This window comes from Equus asinus, chromosome 2, assembly GCF_041296235.1.
Source record: "Equus asinus isolate D_3611 breed Donkey chromosome 2, EquAss-T2T_v2, whole genome shotgun sequence".
NCBI classification, from domain to species: domain Eukaryota; kingdom Metazoa; phylum Chordata; class Mammalia; order Perissodactyla; family Equidae; genus Equus; species Equus asinus.
The window spans coordinates 76634109-76656232 of record NC_091791.1 but is presented as its reverse complement, the minus strand read 5'-3'; the positions used below and the strand labels follow the sequence as shown (position 1 = coordinate 76656232).

The 22124-nt window shown below is 43.0% G+C and overlaps 1 long non-coding RNA gene across 1 annotated transcript; it reads right to left on the bottom strand.

The window, feature by feature from the left end:
- Positions 1–6588: 6588 nt before the first annotated feature.
- LOC123283380 (uncharacterized) lies at positions 6589–20687 on the bottom strand. The gene is made up of 4 exons (XR_006524023.2): positions 20598–20687; positions 18595–18750; positions 14950–15085; positions 6589–11801 (listed from the first exon to the last, which is right to left on the bottom strand). It is a non-coding gene; the product is annotated as an uncharacterized lncRNA (long non-coding RNA).
- Positions 20688–22124: the final 1437 nt, after the last annotated feature.

Below are 22124 nucleotides of genomic sequence, written 5' to 3'. Positions count from 1 at the left end.
TCTTGTTACAATGTGTAGTTTTTTAATGGTATCCTGGACATTTTGGCTATTGTGTTGAGAGTTTCTGGATCCAATTTTGTCTGCTTTCTTTAGAAGTCACTCATCCTGGTTATGTGCAGTACACAGGTCTGGGTTGAGATAGATGTTCATCTCCCTACTCAGCCCTACTCATATCAGGATGAGGGATAGGAAATGGGATGGTGCTAGCATTGCCTCATTGCTGATAAGTTGGAGGAGAAGTTCAGCTTCCCAGTTAGCCCTGGTGATACTGTGGTGGGGGTTGGGGAGCGAAGGAGTTTTCTGTTGATATTTGGCTAGAGTAGAACAATTATTGTCCAAAGACTTTCTGTTCTGTTTTTGATCACCATTTTCCCAGTCCTATAGAATTCAGGATTTTCTTGGGCCTTTTTGTCTGCACCTGTTGGTAGTTCCAGGTTGCATGCTTCTCCTCTTTATGCTTCCATGAATAACATGGAAGCATAAAGAAAACCCAGGGATCTCACAGCTGTGTTGTTCCTCAAGTCTCAAGGTCCCTAGGAAGTTGCCTTAGTCTTTCCACTTTTCAGAGTCTTCTTATGTTTGCTTTTTTCTTTTGTTAAAATATTCTTAACATAAAATTTACCATTTTTAAGTGAACAGTCCTGCGGAACTAAGTATAGTCGCATTGATGTGCAACCATCACCACCATCATATCTAGATCTTTTCATCTTCCCAAACTGAAATTCTGTCCCCATTAAATAATAACAGCCTATTCTCCCCTCCCCAAACCCTCGGTAACCACCATTCTACTTTTTGTCTTTGTGAATCTGATGGCTCTAGACAGACCTCATGCGAGTGGACTCATAAAATAGTTGCCCTTTTGTAATTGGCTTATTTCATTTGGCATAATGTGTCAAGGTTCATCCATGCTGTAGCATGTGTCAGAATTTCCTTCCCTCTTAAAGCTGAATAATATTCCTTTGTGTGTATATACCACATTTTGTTTTTCCACTAATCTGTTGATGGACTCTTGGGTTGCTTCCATCTTTTGGCTATTGTAAATAGTGCTGCTGTGAACATGGGTGTACAAATATCTGTTCAAGACTTTGCTTTCAATTCTTTTGGGTATATACCAAGAAGTGGAATTGCTGTCATAGGTAATTCTATGTTTAAGTTTTTATGTTTGACTTTTTGTGTTATATCCAGTATTTTATATTTTTAAGAGGGAAAACTAGGGAGGAAATGAGACTACTCCACCTTGGCTGGAACTGGCAAGCTAATCAATTAAAAAAATATTTTTCTTAGAGTTAAGAAATAAAACACATTACAACATAACTGTAATCTCTTAGATTACAATCTCAAGGATCTCTTGAAGTTTGTGTCAAGATCACGAACACACGTCTCCTTGGAATCCATACTTGCTTCTGACACCCGGCAAGTTTTCCTGATGAATGGTTAGGTTCCAGGCCCTCTGGTCAACCAAGAAGTATAAATCCAGTGAAGCAAATTATTTTCTGACTTCTTCAGTGTGATTTTTTCTTTATTGGATCTGCTAACATATAAGTAACACAGAGGTGTTACAATAAAGCTCATAATAATCCTTTTTCTTTTTCAAGAAACTTTCATTTCTGTGATCTCACTGATCCCCATAACATGACTGTGAAGGAAGCAATCAAAGCCAAAGTCATTTATCTCAATTATATAGAGAAGGAAATGGGCTCAGAGAAGTAGATTTGGATGAGAATTCTGTAGCTTCTGATGCTTAAGCCAATGTTCTTGCTTAACATAGTACCCATATCACTTGATTGAATTAATGACAGTAGGACCACTTCAACATTTTTGATTATCAGCTCCATCTTTATCAATAGAGAATGTCTTGTAAATGGGGCTGTGCCTTGTTTCTTAGCCTGGGAACTGTGAGAAAAGGATAAGGATGGAGGGAGCAGGTTGGTGGGTTGAGAACATCTGGTTTGCATTTGGCATTGGAAGGGATAATAACTCTGTTACCCAGCCTTGTAGTTTCTCTTTCTGATTTATCATTTGAGACTGGCTTGGTCTACCCTGGAGCAGGACATTAACATTAATACAAACTGAGGCACATTTTTTGTGAATTTTAGAACTCAGGGCCACCTATGGTTGAGGATTGTGTGTACAGATGACTTAGTGGTGGAACAGCTCACATCAGGCTAGGGTAACAAAGACAGAGGCAGCAGGAGGTCCACAGAAGGGATCACTGGACACGTCTGCTGATAGATATACCTGAATCTCAGAGTCACATGCTCTGCCGGGGTCTGGGATGTCTAGTGGGCTGCTTAGCAATTGATCCCATGAAACTCTCCAAGTGGAAGGTCAGATGAAGACTCAGAGCCTCACATTACAGAGCATGATAAGGTTTGCATAGGATGTCCTGAACTCCCAGCCTAATGACTGGTAGACTAAGTGCCCTGGTGGTCCAACAGTCTCTCTGGGAAGCCTCCTTGCCTCCCTGGATTGGAAAGTCAAGTTCCTGTGGAATGTGACCCAGTTATCAAGCCAACTCAGTGTGTGGTTTTTATGCTAATGTCAGTAGTCTCACTCATGTTATATACCTATGCTAACCAGACGAGGCAGAGCACCAAGTCTCAGGTTTGGGCATACAGGTAAGATGACAGGATTATGCACAAAGGTTTTTCTTAGCCGTTCTCTCCCTTTTTTAAAAACCATTCAAATACAGATCTTCTTTGACTTATGATGGGGTTACGTCCCAATAAACCCATTGTAAGTTGAAAATACCGTTAAGTCCAAAATGCATTTAACACTCCTAACCTACTGAACATCATAGCTTAGCCCAGCCTACCTTAAATGTGCTCAGAACACCTACATTAGCCTACAGTTGGGAAAAGTCATCTAACACAAAGCATATTTTATAATAAAGTGTTGACTACTTGGTTTAATTTATTGAATATTGTACTGAAAGTGAAAAATGGAGTGGTTGTGTGGGTATAGAATGGTTGTAAGGCTATCAGTTGTTCACCTTTGGGGTCACATGGCTGACTGGCGCTGTAGCTTGCTGCCAGTGCCCAGTATCATGAGAGCATCGTACCACATATCACCGGCCCAGGAAAAATCAAGATTCAAATCTGAAGTACAATTTCTACTGAATGCGTATGGCTTTTGCACCATCATAAAGTCAAAGAATTGTAAGTCAAACCATCTCAAGTCAGAGACTGTCTTTAGTTTTTCTATTTTGTTTCCACCACTAGATGTGCAGTAGATTTGTCTGCAACATGAGCTCGTTGTGTGACTTTGCATTCCCTAATTTTTTTATTCAGTAGAATAATTTAGTTCTATCTTTAATGACCTCAATAAATGACCAAGTTTGGATTGTTATATTTGGCTTCTCTCTGCTTTCCTTGTAATAGGAAAGCAATGGGAGCAGATATTTAGATTTCTATTACAACCATTAAACAGGTTATCAGTGAAACCTCAGGAAGTTATGTTCTGCCTCTGAATGAGGAAAATGCCCTCTTCCAGTTCTTCATTTGTCATGTTTATAGCCTCTGAAGTAACTGAGTCACACGTTCTCCTGGAAGTGCCTGCTGGACAAGCTGCTGCCCTGAGAGCAGGAGAGTTGGCACTGGCATCCGAGCATTTGAGCATTGGTGTCTGGCTTTGGTCCTTGGAGTGAAACACAGACACTGGGTGGAGGAGTCAGCTTGTTCCCATGACAAGGACCCGGGGGCTCCAAACCTCACCCTGACTCCCTAATTGCCCCATTTTCTCACTCTGCTCCCCTAGATTAAAGCTTAGGAACATTCTGCAGAGACAATCCCTTGGACTCTCATCCAGAGCCTTTTTTAAAAAATATTTTGTATATGTCTAACAAGTTTAGCAGATTAGAATGGAGGAAAGAGGCTACATATTTATGGAAATATATTTCTTTTCCAAAATACATCCAAAGTGATCAAAAAGTTTTTTTAAAAAGTACCTGAAATGATAACTGTGGTAGACTGAATAATGGCCCCAAAGATGTCCAGGTCCTCATCCTTGGAACCTGTGACTATGTTATGTTACATCACAAGGGGGCATTAAGGCAGCAGATGGAATTAAGGTTGCTAGCCAGCTGGCTTTGAGATGGAGACATCATCCTCCATTATCCAGGGGAGCCCAAAGTAATCACAAGAGTCTTTAAAAGTGGAAGAGGAAGGGGGAAGAGTCAGTGTCAGAGAGATGCAATGCGAGAAGGTGTGGCCTTTGCTGGCTTTCAAGATGGTGGAAGGGGCCACGTGCCAAGGAGTGTGGGCAGCTTCCAAAATCTGGAAAAGGCAAGGAGATGGTTTCTCTCTTAGAACTTCTAGAAGGAACTAGCCCTGCCAACACCTTGATTTTGGTGCAGTAAAACTGATTTCAGGCTTCCCACCTCCAGAACCGTAAGATAATAAAATCTGTTTTGCCACTAAATCTGTGCTAATTTGTTGCAGAAGCAATAGGAAACTAATATAATAGCATACCAAAAGGCCTAATTTCCCAAGCTTTTGGGAAATGTGAGGGTATTACCATAAATTATATGGCAATACTGGAACTTGGGGTCACCCATGGAGCAGGTGGTGTGTGTAGACGTCTGTTGTCCAGCCTTCCCTCTGCAGGTGCTTGCTGAGCCTCTCATCAAGGGCTGGAGCATGTTTCCTTTCTGCTTTAACCACAGACTGTGGCAGAATCGCTTGTTTCCAGCCAGGCCTGAAGAGGTTTGGTCATGCCCCCTCTGGCTTTCCTGGAAGCAGTCGACCTATAAGAAGTCTAAACATTTAAAAAATTTTTCTTTTTCCTAAAGATTTTATTTTTCCTTTTTCTCCCCAAAGCCCCCTGGTACATAGTTGTGTATTTTTAGTTGTGGGTTCTTGTAGTTGTGGCATGTGGGATGCCACCTCAGCATGGCCTGATGAGCAGTGCCATGTTTGTGCCCAGGATCTGAACCGGAGAAACTCTGGGCCGTCGAAGCAGAGCGGGCGAACCCAACCACTCGGCCATGGGGCCGGCCCAAGAAGTCTGAACACTTTGCTGGTGAGCCAGGCCTGGTGAGTCCCCAGCCATTCTAGCTGCCCAGCTGATGCATCAGGTGTGAGGGAAGCCATCGTGATCCTCCAGTCCCAGCAGCGCCATGTGGAGCAGGAACAACCATCTCCACCCAGTGCGGTGCAGACTTTGAGCAAATAATGCCAACGGTGCATATCACATCATTCACTGAGTTTCTCCTGTGTGCCAAGTGCTGGTTGAACTCCATGCTTTTTGGTGTTAAGAGCAGATGTGGTGTCTGACCTGCATCCCTTCCAGCCTATTGAAGCAAAACAGAATGAACTAGCAAACAGTCGAACACGTGTTTAATCATAAAAGGGGAAACTGAAGACCAGAGAGCCCAAATCATTTTCCAAAGGGCATACAGCTAAGTATAAATGAGGACTCATACACAAGGTGGGGTTCCAAGCCTGCTGGGCCAGGTTGGTTACTACTGCAAGCCGTTTGTTTTATCCTACATTATCTCAGACAACCACCGATGGCCATCCCATAGTTCTGCTTGACCAAGTTTCAACCAAGTTAATGTTCACATTTTCCATATGCTACTTTTTCCCATTCTTCAAAGATCTAAATTTTCTTGGTGTAGCCTCATATAAAAGTCTATTACAGAGATAAATTGCAAAATTTGATTAGGTTTCAATGAGTGGAAAACTATGTAGTTCAAATAAATGCAGAAATCATTAGTTTCGGGACTCGTGGATAAAATGCTCCCAGCTGTAGCCGTGCCCTGTCTACTTTCTTTGAAAGAATTTACAACGCAGAAAGAGGCTGACAAAGCAGAAATGTCAATTAAAAAATGCTTTCACTTCTGGGAATCATTCTGATAAAAACATATAATTCAGCTATGGTTAATTACTATGTATAAAGCACTTTCTGAAATGTCTTCTATTCTGTGGGATATATTTTATTTATTTATTTTTTAATGGAGGATCACACTGTCCTTTTTCTAAGCTCACGGAATCCTTATTTGTGGCCTACCATCAAATTTCCAACATTCGGGGCCGGCCCCATGGCTGCGTGGTTCACTTCGCATGCTCTCCTTCGGCAGCCCAGAGTTTCACCGGTTTGGATCTTGGGCAAAGACGTGGCACCTCTCATCAGGCCACGCTGAGGTGGGGACCCACATAGCACAACCAGAAGGACCTACAACCAGAATGTACAACTATGTACTGGGGGCCTTGGGGAGAAGAAGAAAAAAAAAAAGAAAAGAAGATCGGCAATAGATGTTGGCTCAGGTGCCAATCTTTAAAAATAAAAAATAAAATAAAAAATAAAAATAAAAAAAGGGATAATAGTAATCTTTACAGGTGAGCTTATTGAGAGAAATCAATAAAAAAGAAATTTCCAACATTAAATATTCAATTCAAGGAGATAAAGAGGAATTTTCCCCCTCTGCCTCCCTGCGATTGGAGCACGTGGCCAGGAGCGGACGATGGAAATGCATATTTTGTTTCATGTGATCCAAGCTGCAATAGACATCTGTTTCTCTGAGAAGCAGATCACAGTTCTGTCTTTCCCAGAATCTTTTATTTCGTTTTTAGAAAGATACAATTGGGGTGTACAGTGCTGCATTTAGGTGGATAATTTTATTGGGCAAAATTCTAAAGGAATTCAGCTTCTGGGTAGAGTTGGATAATATTTTCCTCTTCACAGCTTCATCTAACTGTGTGTATTGGTTTCCGATGGCTCCTGTGACAAATTACCACAAATTTAGTGGCTTCAAACAACCTGAATTTATCATCCTCCAGTTTGGGAGGTCGAGGCCCACACTGGCTCTCACTGTGCCAGCATCAATGTGTCGGCAGTCTGGTTCCTTTTGGAGGCTTTGGGGGAAGATCTGTTTCTTTGCCTTTTCCAGCTTCTAGAAGCTGCATTCCTTGGGGCATGGCCCCTTCTTCCATCTTCAAGGCCAGCAGCACAGCATCTTCAAACCTCTTTCTGACTCATCCTCCTGCCTCCCTCTTTCACTTACAGGGACCAACGAGATTACCTTTCGGGCCCACCTGCATAGTCTAGGGTCATCTCCTCATCTTAAGGCCTCACCCTCAACCACAGCCACACAGTCCTTTGTGCCAAGTAAGGAAACAGGGTCAAGGTGTAGGATTAGGACATGGACCCTTTGGGGTTATTCTGCCTGCCACTCTGGAATTTTCATGGGCGGTTGCTGGGCTGCTTTTCTGACTTGCCCGCACTGGCTTGCTCTCACATACCTACCCACTGGTGGAGGCTGAGGCCCCTGTGTTCTGGTTTCTGGCCTGGCGCTCGCCTCCCTTGGTGACACCACCTGCTGGGACCACGAGTTATATCTTTTTAGTAGGAAGGGCCTACCCGGTTCCACGGTGCTTCTCTCTGTTCTTTGATGCTTCTTTCCCACAGAAGGGGCACTTGTTGGGAACAGTACTTACCCTTGGATGGTTCAGCATCCAGTTAGCCTTGCTGTTGGTGTGCCTGCATGTTCACCTCAGACTGCTTGGTTTTGTGATGGCCCCTTCACCTCTAGAAGAGGGGTCTTTAGGCATTTTGGGGATACTGTCTGCCCTGACCTTTCCCTATTTTGTCTCTTACTTTAGAACAGGTGTCTTTGGAGTCCCCATCTGTCTGCTAGGATCACTATCTACTGGCTGCTCCTTGGCCCTGGGAGTTATGGTCCTGCATCCTGCCAAGACAGCCGCCCTCCAAGGGGCCGGGACTCCCTGAGACTGGCCCTGTCTGGGATGCTGACTGACACTCATCAGCACACTAAGGCCCAGCTGGCTGAGCTGGCCCAACTTCCTCTAGGGCCTGCCCTACCCTCATGGGTACCTGGTCCATGTCCCAGCCCCTCTGGGCTTGGCACACCTTGCTGCCTCCTTGCACTCACAGCTTGGGCAGCAAAACGCAAGCCAGGTGTTTGCATTTCTCTGCTGGGGACATAACATGACGGCATCACAAATGTATACATGTATATCTAATTGGAAAATTATTTATTAGAGAACCATCCGAGATGGTACTTCAAAATATTCCCCCTCACCCCGCTGCAAAAAGATATTCCATATGGGTGAAGAGTCAACTATAAAAGTAAAGCAATGAAAATCATCTAGAGGGAGAGAGATGAATATTTATCAGATTCCAGGATGAACATGGGCTTTGTAATTATAATGCTTTGGGGAAAATTAATTCACTAGAAGCCCTCCTGGGAAGAGCATGGTAATTGTTTGGAAAAGATGCCCAATGAGCCACTTGAGTGGGGAGAGAGACCCCAGGATGCTTAGGGAAGGTGAGGGGGTTGTAAACCACCTTCTGGAAAGCTGAAGACCTTGCTAATGAGTTGACTTCATGCTCTGCTGAACCCTGGGAGATGGTTTAGGGACAACTATCAGGTCCTGTGCAGTGCAGCAGAGGGAAGTTGAGGTTCTAGTGGGGTTAGGGGATATATATTGAGGGGAATGATTCGAATTTTGTAAAAGTTAAAAACCACTGAAGAAACAGCAACAAAAATATACCATGAGCAAAAATAAAAGAAAATAGCAAACTAAGGAAAATGTTTGCAGGAAATATGACCAAGATTTAGTTGGCATATTCTTACTACTCTCTATGAAAAGCACTAATGCTTCAAAAGAACTTGGCAAGGACAGTGGGTTGGCCAGGACCCTCTGAGAGGGGCAGGAGATGAGACCAAGTGTGGGAAGGTTTTATTAGGGGAAATGAGGGTGAGAAGAAGTAGAGGGTGGGAGTTGACAGGAAGTCAGACTGGAGGGAAGGGGAAAGAGAAGGTTGGGAGGAAGCATCGTGGACTCCCTAGGAATCCTGGTTTCAGGGAGCAGGCCAGAACTTGGTCTCCCTGCTGCCCACCCTCATGGGCAGGGTGGCCTCTGCCCACGCATGGCTGGGCTGCAAAATCAGAAGCTGGGGTCATTGGCTATCTACGCTCCCTGTGGTTGGAGTCTGGAAGCACATTTTCATTGCCTGTGTAGATGTGACAAGAAAGTGGCGAAGGAAGACATGCAGATGGCCAAGAAGCACTTTGTGTAGAGTGTCCTACAGCCTTCTTAGAAGGCAGGGCTGGCAAAGGGGGTGGGGTAGCTGCCCCAGTTGCTCTCAGCCATGGGCTTCCCATCACGTACTTCTCCAGGCAGAGGATAGAGACCTCCCACACTGTCCTCAGAGCCTCAGAAGAATCACGGATCTCCGAATCTCAGAGTACGAAGTTACTCTTAGTGTACCCCCGTGGCCATCTAGCCTGTATCTGAACACCTCCCCTGCCAGAGAACTCACTCACATTTGAGACATTACTACAAAGGTCTTGAGCAGTGCTACTCAAAGCGAAGTCCACAGACCACAGCATCTACATCACCTTTTTAGAAATGCAGGGCTTCAGGCTCACCCTGGACCCACCGAGTGAGAATCTGCATCTTTACAAGATCCAAGGAACTGTGTACACATGTTTAAGGAGGAACAGCACTGTCTCAGAGCAGGCTTTGTGGGCCAAGCTAACACCAGCCTCCCACCAACTCCTACCCACTGGTCTTAGTTTTGCTTTGGGGAAGCACATGAAATGATACTGCCCCCTTTCATGCATAGTACAGGTAACAGTGATGGTGAACACCTGCTGTGGCCATCAGTCTGGCCTGGCCTCGGGGCTCTTAGGCTGGGGGAGTGAGCAGTTCAGAGAGGAGCCCATATTTCAGGTGGGTGGATGTGAAGAAGGAATGGCTGGTTTGGGGATGCTGTGAAGGGCTTTGTGCTTATGATTTAAGGTTTGTGATGAAGAATGGCCTAGATCATCAAGGGATTTGAACGTCAGTATGAAGACTTTCTTCTGTGAACAATAGGACTTTAGTCTGTGACTTTCTTTGTGGCCAGCGTGACTGGGGAACTGAATTTCTAAGCTGTAAGTGTAAACTACTCAACAGATTAAGCATAATTTTTATATCAATTACATGTTGCAATGATAATAGTTTGGATAAATTTAGTTAAATAAAATATATTATTAAAATTAACCTTTTAAAACCTTTTTTAAATATAGCCACAAGAAAACTCAAGATTACATATGTGGCTCACATTATATTTCTATTGGACAGTGCTGCCCTAGAGAGGTGAGCTGCCCCTCCTGTGTGCTTCCAAAGGGCCCTGTCCTTATTCCTGGTATAACACGCATCAAACTGCCCGGTGATCACTGATCCCTTGACTGTCCTCTCCAACAGAGTCTGTTTCTCTAGGAGGTGTGCTGGGTCCTGACCACCATGACATCCCCGGCACCTAATCACAGCATTTTACACAAAGAAGATGTTCAAAAAAGAGTGATGGGAGGGAGGAAGGAAGGAGTGAGGGAAGAGTAGGGAGGAAGGGAAGGTAGGAGGGAGGAGGGAAGGAAGGAGGAAGAAACACTGATCCTAGCACATGGAATAATGCAGCTCTGCACACCCAGGAGCCTCTGAGAGGCCAGCAAAAGGGGCCCTTCCCTAGGCCAGGAGGGTGAAAAGCTCTTACTGGTCTGGATCTGGAAGAAGAAGCCATGGGGACGATGACTTGGCTTTCACTGGAACTAGTGAAGCTTTCATGGCAGAAATGGATTTCTATTGCAAAGATGAGTTAAGCACTGTTAGATGTTCACTCATGCACAATCCCAGAAATCTGGAAGAGAAATATTTTATCTCCTAACATAATGCAAAAAATAATCCAGACCGTATTATTTTAGGGGAGAGCACCTTCTCCCTCATCTTTCAGTCCATACGATGAAAGCATAATATATTTTAAGATTTATCTACCTGGCAGGCTTTTTTATGTTTCTCGGCCCATAGGCCATAAATCAAGCTGGGTCTACTCAGTACACTAAGTCCAGCCTGCGGGAGAGGGGTGCTCAGATGTAGTCTTTCTCTGCAGTCCTATCAGGGGTGAAGCTCTCCATGCTGACAGCTCTTGCCCTGGACAGAGCATCCCATGTGGTGTAATGAGATTCATACCCAGGATATGAAGGGAAGGCAAATTGGGTGAGTTAAAGAAATCTCTGCGGTGGGTGAGACGTCAAATAAAACTGTTGCTATTATTCTCTTTAACATAGCAGAATCTGTCCTTTTATACTCTATACAGAATGCATGTTCTAAAATGAGAAGATAAGATATATTTCAAACATGCCTAAATTGAAACACCTCATCACTCTTCCTCCACTGTTTAAAAGTTGTCTAATTCTACTCAGGGACTCGTTATCATTGCTTAGGAACTCTTTTATTATGGCTTATGGAAATAAGTGGAATATCTAAATTTTTTCCACTTGGGGTTTGATCAAGAATCCAACTACTGCTCTAGGTATTTGGAAGAATAAGATGTTATAGCAGATTATTAGAGGCTTTGGTAAGCTTCAGGAGCCTGGGCCGTGAAGGACCGGGGCCGCTTTTGGATAATCCTGAAAGGTGGAGGTCTCTGTGGTCTCAGTCATCTGTAGCACCCAAGCGGGTCTTTGCAAAAGGATGCCCGAGGTTCTGGGAAGCCCCATGTCAGTCTCAGGGGCCCAGAGCCCTGAAGTGGGCCATTTTCCAAAAAAGCCTCATGGCAGGGAAAACTCCACGACCTCCGTCTGCCAAAGGCACCTGCCTTCCCTCAGCTGTGGGAGCATTAGATGGCTTCTCTTTCTCTTCTCCTTCCAAATGTTGTAGGAGGCCACTTAACAGTAGACTCCGGCTAGATCCTAAGGGACTGAGTGTGTAGTTTCCAGGGTTTGCCCACTTCAGCTTGCGGTGGGACGGCTCAGACAGGCGCATATTGAGTATCAACAACACACATCTGGGAGGCACCTGAAAAAGACAAGAGGCTACCAGTTTATTTATCTGCAACAGAAAACTGGTTTTCATGTATGAAGTTTCATGCTGATTGTAAATCTTTACTTTTTTACTAATTTTAAATTTTTTAAATCATAAATAGGATTTTTAAGGCTAACTATGGTCAGAAACCAGCCCCTAGTAGTACTAGACTTTACAGGCCTTATTTAAAATTACACTTTGCCGGTTATTCTCCAGGTGTGAAGGTTATTTCACCTCATCACTTTACAGTTTCTATATTTCTACAATAGACAATGGTATTATTTCATAGAGGTTCAGCACATATTAAAGCAAGTAAAATGTAAAGAAATGATTTCCAACGGCACACACTCTAAATTATAGCTGTCTTCCTTTATTGTCTCTCATCCTTAGTGTGAAGGGTCTTCAGTAGGTTACAAAATCACTGAGTGTTACAGGATGAGTAGGAGTTAGGTGGAATTTAGGGAAGGTAGGAGATCCAATCAAAAAGAGTTCTATGCTCTCACATCGCATGGAGACTTGAGAGAGTCTTAGAGAGCCACTGTAGACTAGTCTGGATCTTCGGAAAGGAAGAAGAAGCATGAGTAGATGGGGGTGATGACATCACCAGAAGCCTGATTATGAAAGGTCTTAGGTTGACACTACAGATTTTAAATTTTAGATTTTTATCCTAAAGGCTATGGGGCTAAGAAAAAATAAGGCATAGTCTCTGTACTCAAGGAGTCCAAAGTCTTCATAGGAGATAGATAGGTAATTTAATTATAGTATGCTCAGTGCTAGCAGAATTTCTGCATCTCACATTCTAGAGGGTTCCATTCACATTGCAGTCTATGTAACTGCATGCCCTGGTGTTGTGCAGTTCACAGCTTGCAAAGCTGTCCACGGTGGCTCTGGTTGCTAAGACAAGAGTAAACACGGATTGCTATGTGTATACATTGGAAGGAAGACCTAATTTAGGATTGACTAAGCAGAAAAAATTTCCAGAAGGGGTGACACCCAATCTAACACTTGAAGTGTAAGTTGGAGTTTGCAATTTGAGGGAGAAAGGATCAAGCAGAAAAGGACTTTCAACGCAGTAGTTTCAGCATGTGCAAAGGCCTGGACACTTAAGAGTAGATGTATAGTCTGACTAGAGCCTAGAGGGCCTGGAGGCAGAGGACTGGTTGGGTAATGTGTGGGTGGGCAGAGACACGCTTGGATGCGGAGGTCTAGAGCTCAGAAAAGAGGTGTGGATCAGAAATACAGATGGCAGAGTCATCATTCTACAAGGTGGGGCCCTGGGGAGGGATGAGTTGTGACGGGAAAGGGGTGAAAGATGGAACCCTGAAATACCTGTGAGAGGGAAGGAAGAGTAAGACTGAAAATTCCTGCATGAAAGAGAAGAAAGTGGTATCTCATGTTGATTTATTTCAAAGTGTCCTTGGGATTTGACCACTAAGATGTCATTGATGCCTTTGTGAGAACTGTTTTGGGGGTATTTTGATGTAGGAAGGGTGAAGAACTTGACTGTTCTTGAAGAAGCTGGACAGTGAAGGGAGTAAAAACTGATAATAGATAAGGGTGGTAGAGAGAAGATTGAGGACTTTTCTTACCTTTTAAGATGAGTTTGGTTTGAACACATTTGTATGCTACTGAGAATGATCCACCAGAGAGATGTGGAGAATACAGGAAAGTGAAGGGACATCTATGAACAAAGCTCTTAGGCACACACCTCGTGGGTGGGGGAGTGGGGAGGGCACTCTGCCCTGGTGTATATCCAGAAAACAAGAGGAAGAATGTAGGTTCAAAAGAAGGAATGATAGAGTGCTAATTTATTTCTCAACTAAGTTCTGGGCTGGAGGAGGGGAGGGCTGGAGTTGAGGGAGCTCCTGTCCCATGTCCACCAGATTCCCCAGGAAACAGACTCTGAGATGGAGGTTTGCGTGCAAGATGTTTATGAATGTTTTCAGGAACAACACCTTGAAGGGTGAGGGAAGCAGGAAAAGAGGGAGAAATTGAACAGTAGTACAGCTGCAACAGGGGCCTCAGACAATCCTACAGGGAGCTCTGGCGCTGGCATGACCCTTCAGAGTTGTCCTGCCTTGAGGCAAGGGGGCTAAGCTTTTCCATCCTTGTGTCAACCAGTCATGGATTCAGGCCAGTCCTGGGGAGAAGCAGATCTCCGTGAATGAGGGAAATTCCCAGAGAGGGACTCAGGTGAGGGACATCAGCTGCCCGCACTCCCAGAAGCTGCAGCAATGAGTATCTCAGCCCTGAAAGGGACGTCTGAATTGCAGACCACAGCCTCCTCTACACCCTTTGTTTTCTCTGTGAACTAGTTGGTTATGGGAATAATGAGCGTGGAGGTGGGGACTGAAAAAGCATTGCAAATGTTAGAATGAATTTTGTTTTGAATGAGAAAATATTCCAAGGACCAAAAGAAGGGCTGTCAGGGGTGTTATGGAAGCAAAGTTGGAGATCAAGAATTTTATTGGTCTCAGTCTTCAAGGTTGTGTGAGTTCACCCACAGAGCTCGGCATCGCATGTGTAGGTATATAGAAAAGTACAGAGCTGGCTTCATTTAATGCCGGGTGAAGTGGAAACTTAGAGGTTCAAGACAGTCAAGTATATTTGTAAAAGAGCTTTAAGAGATGAATTATGAGACCCAACTGAAACCAAGTCTCTGTCCACTTGAGAAGACCATGGGGGAGGTGGGTTTCTCAGTGCAGAATCACCTTTCAGTCCAGGCAAGAGAGCTGATCTGTTCTGCGAAGAGGCCATATGTTGGATCTAAAGAGTGAGAGTGTCTGTCATGAAAAAAATGTGCTCCAGACACTGTGGCAAACAAAGGAAAAAAGGGATGTGGTAGGAGGGTGTGGCAGTGGGGAGGGGCGGAGCATATGGCTGAAGGACATTGGATCAGCAGGGAGCAAGGCAAGAGGCCTAAACCATGGATGGGGATCAAGGGTGACAAAAATGTGAGGTGTTGGATTATGGGCCTTGAGACTCCAAAACTGGGTGGTTCTTCGTTGCTGTGAAATCAAAGAAAGCTTATCCTGAGCAAGTAGGATCTGTATTCCTTGGCTTCAAATGCACTGACCTCATGCTGGAAGTGGCAGCAGTCCCAGATGAGTGAGAGAGAAGATGCTCCCCCAGAGTCCCTTACCTCATGTGAAAAGCAGCAGCCGAGGCAGACCTAGAGGCCTTTGGGAGATGAGATGTGACTCCAGGGGAGTCTTTCCTTGTGTGGGAAACTCAGAGGGACTCGGGTCATTAATGAGTTGACAAATTCAACTTCTGCACTAAAATAGAAGGTGAGATTATAATCATCTTTGTAATATATGCTTTAAAATGTATTCAGATATATCATCTCAATTTTTAGTCACAGTCCCCCTCTGATGTGATTTAACCTTCTAATTTAAAAAAACATACATCATAAATCGATTGATACATTTTTGTATTAATTTAAGGAGAAAGCACTCTTAGAAACACTGAACTCTTTCTATAATGTTAATTCATTTTTATTTTTTTGGTGAGGGTGATTGTCCCTGAGGTAACATCTGTGCCAATCTCCCTCTATTTTGTATGTGGGGTGCTGCCACAGCATGGCTTGATGAGCGTGTGTAGGTCCACTCCTGGGATCCAAACCTGTGAACCCTGGGCCACCAAAGCAGAGTACGCAAACTTAACCACTATGTCCCTGGGCCAGCCCCTATAATGCTATTTTAAAATTAGCTAGAGTTTTTATTGCGAAAATATTTATGTAGCTGGTTGACAATTTAAATAAATACAAATGACAATAAAAAGAAGATAAATCCTCTGTTCCTTCAGAGCACTCATCTGCTAGGGTTCAAAGCAGCTACTCTTAGAATTTTCTTCCACATCCTTTCAAAAATGTTTCAACACATAAAACCACATTTATTTATCTTTTTAATGCAATTTGGAGCACTCTTTACAGAGTAGTTCACACTTGCTCTTCATTTTACTATCAATCTTGGTAATTATTTCATAGCAGGACATATAGATCCAATTAATTCTTCTTCATGGACACACTGTATTTCATTGTGGGAATATACTGTGATTTATCTGACTCCCCTCTGTTGATGGACTGGTTGTTTCTAGCCTTTGCATGGTGACCAAAGTCAGCATCAATATCATTTTACTTAGGCCTTCGGCACACGCAAAATCCCATATCTGTCTGGAGAGCGGCAAGTTCACAGCACGCGAGCAATTTTAATTTATTTAGATAATAACATATTGATCTCCAGTGAGATCAGCTGCATTCTATATGTTTTCCTAATTGTGTGTTTTGGAAATCTTGTTAAGTGAACAAAAGCACAGATGAAGAAGGTTCAAGGAACGGGTGGCATCCAATGCCCCAGTGGTAGAGAAGCCTTGCCATGTTGGACCTTCCTCTGGGTTTCACTATAAATGGCTAGATCATTTCTACCCCGAGCCCACAGGAGACTTTAAGGTTCCCAGTGACATCCTGGCCAAGCCTCAGTGGTTGAGGGACTGAGGTCATTAGTAGACACCCTGATTTCTGGGCCTGACTTCTCATCATACAGACAGGTGAGGGCACACAGGGCCATCCAGAAATGTGTAACCCCAGAGATATTCCTTCTCTCCTCTGGAGAAAAGTTGACTTAATGCTCTTCTGCCTTTCTATAGCCTTTTGTCAAGCTGGCATTGACAAAATACATTCTTATTTTCCAGACTCTAATGTAAATCCTATAACATGATTTGGGCCCTGTTGTGCAAAGTTACTATGCTTTCCAGCATAAACACGCACCATCAGTTATATATAGACTTTAAATAATTATAATTATGTTTTCCTCATATATACTTGATTCTTCTTAAACCAAAGACAATAAGTAATCAATATATTTAAAAAAGTTTGGTTTGGCAAAAAAATTCAGCACTACTGATTTATTACAACTTGCAAACTTTGAGGAGTTGCCTCATTCCTTTGCTCATATTTCCTGTATGCAAATAGTCTTACATAGTCTCATTTATCACAGCTACTTCTCCTCTGGGGAGCTTCCATTTCCTGCCACCTCGGCCTCCTACTTGTACAAAAACATTGGAACAGGGAGCCAAAAACCTCACATTGAACAACTCATTGAGAAAAAAGCAATCAATTACATGTGTAAATAATCTATTGGTAAGCAGGGTTGTTTACGCCATGGAATCTCAATGAGAGAATGGATAAAAGAGATTTGCATAAAATAGCATGATAAACTCCATGCACTAAAGCCTATCTTTATTCAAGTGATGACTGGAATTCTTGAAAGTGCTGTCTGGCTGTGGAGCAAAACCAGGTGGTAGTAACTGCTTCACCATGTGGCACTGAGGGGCAAAGGTTTGGGGACCAGCATGAATTAATCACAGGCTTTTAGGATGTCATCACATTCCTTGGGTCTGGCTTTGGTGAGTTCCAAAGAAAAAGTTGGGAAAGAAAGGCCATTTTGGTTTCAGCATTTTCTTTTTAAAATGCCAGCATTGTAACTGCAGGCTCCCTTTGATGTCAGGAGCCCAGAGTCTTTGTGGACAGAAATCCACTGCAACCTGGCAGATGCGTTCAGTGTCTTATGTAAAAGGGGCATCGGGGGACAGATCAACCTGAGATACGGTCTCAATCAGTGAGAGCCAACACCTGGGCAGGGCCTCCACTGTTGAGCAGCCGGACCAAGATCCCTCCACTCAGGGCATTTTGCCTGAAATAGTCCCCGAGTAGAGGTCCATTTAAGGTTCTCTGGCCAGCCATTAAAAGAGATACGCTTCCTACCTCAGACCAGCACAGTTATGAGAATCATGAGCGATCCCCAGTTGCCAGTTTGCCGAGTGAACTAGAGTGTGAAAGTTAACAAGAACTGCAAGGTCAATAGCCTGTCTCTCTTCTAAACATACCTCCAGGGAGATATGCTCAGGTAAGCTAGTCTGTTGACAAGCCAAGCAAAAGGCAAACTTTGATAATCTACCCTAATGAACACATTTAATAGAACTTAGCAGAGCTTGTATTACATTAAAATTATAAAGAATAGATATAGTCAAGTATTTTTTGAAAATAGCTTCTGACTATCAAGGACCAGAGTCTTCGTTTTCTGAGACCTATGTGTTTAGTTTTACTTATTTTGTTCATGTATAACATACTTCACTCAATAAAGTCTTTGATGTGGTTTACAAAAACATGTGCCATATGTGCAGATAAAAAATATACACAATAAGAGATTTCCAGGTTGTGAATGACACTTGCTACCCATGCCTAATAAATCTCTTCCACCTTCCGCTAGAATCCCATGAAATAAAGAAGAAGGGACAAAGCTCCTAGCACCAGAAGCAAGGAGTTTCATCAGCGAGCCCAGCCATGGAACTTTCACAGATTCTTTACAGACAGCTCATATTTAAAGGTCTGAAACAACACATGACTGGAGGGGAAGGAGGAAGGAGATTGTTTGCATTCACCCTGTCTGGTTTTGCCTCAGAGATCTTGTCCCAGGGGTTCAAACAGAAAGCTTGGCCACCAACCCCCAGTAAGAGGATTTGCTTTCTGAGATGCTGAAGTCTTTCCTCACAGAACCATTCCCCTGCTCTAGCCACCAAATTGGAACTTTCCACCTTACCACATCTACTAAGGACACTGTTACCTGGGTGGATATGTTCACATGGTGATTCACTGCATTTTGGGATTGAACTCAACAGTAGAGACTATGCAAACAGCAGGAGCAAGAGAGTCCCTTTCTCTGGGGACTGCCGCTTGCATGGAATATCTCTAGCCAAGATGAATAGAACAGCGTGCGTGTCCACCTACCCAGGAGCACATTCTCCTCTTCATATGCAGCACATTGAGCAACTTCAGCAGAGGACGGTTCATCGCAGTTCAGTGGAGACATACAAATTAGATTCCTGATGGACAAGAGGATTTCAGCCAAGGGGAGGACACAACAACCTTCCCTCAGCTCAAGATCTGCAGGTGAGAAAAGGGGATTAAATGCTCCGCAGCTGTTGACATAGAGCCCTGAGACTGATTTTCTCGTTCTATTGTGACTAATAAAATAATGAGAAGACACTGGGATTAAAAGAGGGCAATGGTTGTCCTAAGAATATGGAGAAAAGGATTTATCACCCACGACAGGGGAAAACAAATATATATATATTTTGTACTCTGAATAAAATATATAAGAAATCATGAAGTTTGTGAGATAGAGATGAACATATGGAAGAGGCTAAGATAGACTGAGGTAAAAGAGACTGGACAAAAAGTAAAAGGAAGGTGGGAATGTCAAAGATTCTGTTACAAAATTAAAAGCTGTACCATAAACAGTGAAGAAAAGAGCTGGTAAAAGAAAAAAGACAATGACCTGGAGGCCAAGCTACATGGGCTTCGTAAGAAAGTAGGGTGAATATACAAGGTAGATATGATGAAAGGGAATGTGAGGGATATCGAGAAAGGAAAATCCAGTGTCTGGTGAGTTGGCTTTCCGTGAAGTAAAAACTGGAAAAAATGATGCAGAAAAAAATATCACATGGAAGAAAACTTTTCTGAGGTTATAAAAGAAAATACAGACTTTCAGAATAAAATCAATCATCCTGGGACTAGAAACCTGCATGCAGGTATATCCTGCCCAAATGTTTTAATTTCAGTGATAAAGAGTAATCATTCAAGTCACCCTGCAGGAAGAAAGAAAATTACAGAGGAAAATATTGGAAAAAATTTTTCAGAGACTTCAGAGCATTTCTCCAATCACTGAACATTAAGAGACAGGGCAGTGATTCCTTTGGGCTTGCTTGGGGAAAGATACAGAGATTCGAAGTTTCTATGTCCAGCCTGTAAAAAGCTATCAGAAAGACATGCTTAGTTATCCAAGACCCACGTGCCCTTCTTGGAAAACTTACTGGGAGAGTGAAAAATAAATAGAGGCAAATATTTAGGAAGGGGGAAGTCATAAAATAAAAGGCCCACGGTCAGCATTATTGCCAGGTACACACTTAGATCTAGATATGAAATAGTTTTGTAAAGAAAGAGTCAAGCTTGTTTGCAGAAATTAAAAAATATATTAAATTAGAAGGTACTTGACATTTAAATAGTAAGTTAATAAAAATAATACTGGCAAAAGCAAATGGATGAGAGAACACGAATATTCCTTATCTAATGAGAGAGTAAAAAGTTATTAAATTTTCTCGAATTTGACAATTAGAGAAAACAAAACATGTATGTTTTGGAAACTCTTAAAGAACACCACAAGTAAATTTGAAACAGGATATATGTTTCCAAATCACTGGCAGAAAATAAAAACAAAGGAAATGTTCTTAGGAAAAGCACAAAAGAAACAATAAAAGCATACCAGAGGAGAGAGCATAAAACAAGATGACAGAATTAAGAACAAAAAATACAGAATCTATATGTCCATATATATACATATAAAATAGGAAATTATATATATATATATATATACACACACGTATATATTAAATCACTCAGGTTAGGTTAAGCAAAATAATCCAATTATAGTGAATTTAAAAGAAAACACTTAAAACAAAAAGATACAGAAACATCTCAAGTAAAAGTGAGGCACAGATACCCGCATACCCTTCTGCTTCCCAAATGCACCTTCTCTCCAAAAAGAGTGTGCAAAGGCTGCTTTCATAAAAGGTAGCATTCATGCAAAAAAGTTAGTGAAGAAAGTTACATTATTGACGAAGCATACAATTAGCAATAAAGAAATAATAGGAATAGATTTATATGTACCAATAAGACACCATGACAAAGAAAGCAGAAGTTCCTGGAAAGCTTGTAGTCAACTGCAGGCTTACCTAACTCACTTCTTTGAATGCATCCAAGTGAAAAAAAGATCCCAACACAGGCAAAGAACCTTGGTCATTGATGAAACAACAAGCCTCACCTGTGGATAACGAACAGAAGAATGTATATAAAAAGCAACAAGTTTTAGACAAAGTTAGAGGAAGACGTTAAGGGAGGGTGAGCGTGTCTCCTAATATAGAGGAATATTTAGCTCCCGGGAGTTGTATGGCTGAAGTCCCTACAAACATTCTTCAACCTGGAGTGGGAGTACTGGGCTACAAATGGCTTACAGTCCATTTCCACAGCATAAAAGAATCTGAGGAAGCAAAGCTGAAGAGGAGACCATGTTGCCTTGCCATTTAAATTTTCTCTGATTGGAAGGAGTGACGGGAGATAGAGTGGAGCAGAGTGGAGAAAAGTGGGGAAAATGACCTGGGAGTCAGCTTTGCATCTGCCGAGCCAAGTCCAACGAGCTGAAATAAATGAGCTCTGACCCCCTTGTCCCCAGGCAAGATGTTTATACTTTGTATTAGCTGGTCTCCTGCCAAGACAACCTGCTTGTTCAAGAGGAGAAATGGCCTAAATTGGAAGGGAGAATTTCCCCCACTATGTACACATATACCATCAACCAACTGGTGGGAGAGAGGATGGAGCATGTTAAATGGGAAAGGCTTGGAGGTCATGTACAGAAAGTATAGATGTTCAATTCCAGGGTCTCCAGCAGTCAGGGTCTTCACCTATCCCCACTGCCTTTTTTTGTGGGATCATCCAAGGTGACTGCATTGGCAACATCTTGCCACTGCTACAAAAATTCTAGAAGGAATCGCCTAACAGCTATGTTGCTTCTTGGTCCCTCCAAAGGAACTAGTAAGCAGCAGATAGGGAGAGGTGGAGTTCAGGTAGACAGAAAGAGAACCTCCAATAATGAGGAATTTGCAAAGCTGGCAAGTTCTCCCTGGGAGGAACTGAGGCCCCTATGGCCAGAGGTTTATAAGCATGGCTGGGCTGCTGTTTGGTGGGGAGTCCCATCACTCTTGAGCTTACTTTTTGCTGCGACTAGGAAGAAGGGGATACAGAAGATGAATGTGGCGAAAGAACCTAAGGCACCTCTGATCGCTGCTTGGATGCACCCCCATGTGTTGTTCCAGAGCTCTGCAATTCTTCCTCCACCATCGGGCGTGAGGACATACTCTCCAGCCTTTCCCAAGACGTTGTGGTGAGGGGCGAGCCTACACTGCCCACAGAGCATGGGTGGTCCCATCTCTCCTGACCGAAAATCGACTGTCCAAGGTAAATTAGCATCTGCTGAACCTTAAATTGCAGGGCAGGACTCTGGAATGCCTTCGCCACCAACTTTCTCCATCAGCATTTAGGGCTAGTGGGAAAGTGACTGTTTATTTTCTTTTGTTTTTACATTTTTGGGTTAGCTTTACTGCTATGGAAAAATAAGATAAATAGTTTCACAGTTATGGAGAGTGGCTGGTGCAAAGACTCAAACGTGCCAAGTTTATGAACAGGAAATTGAAGCCAGTGGTGCT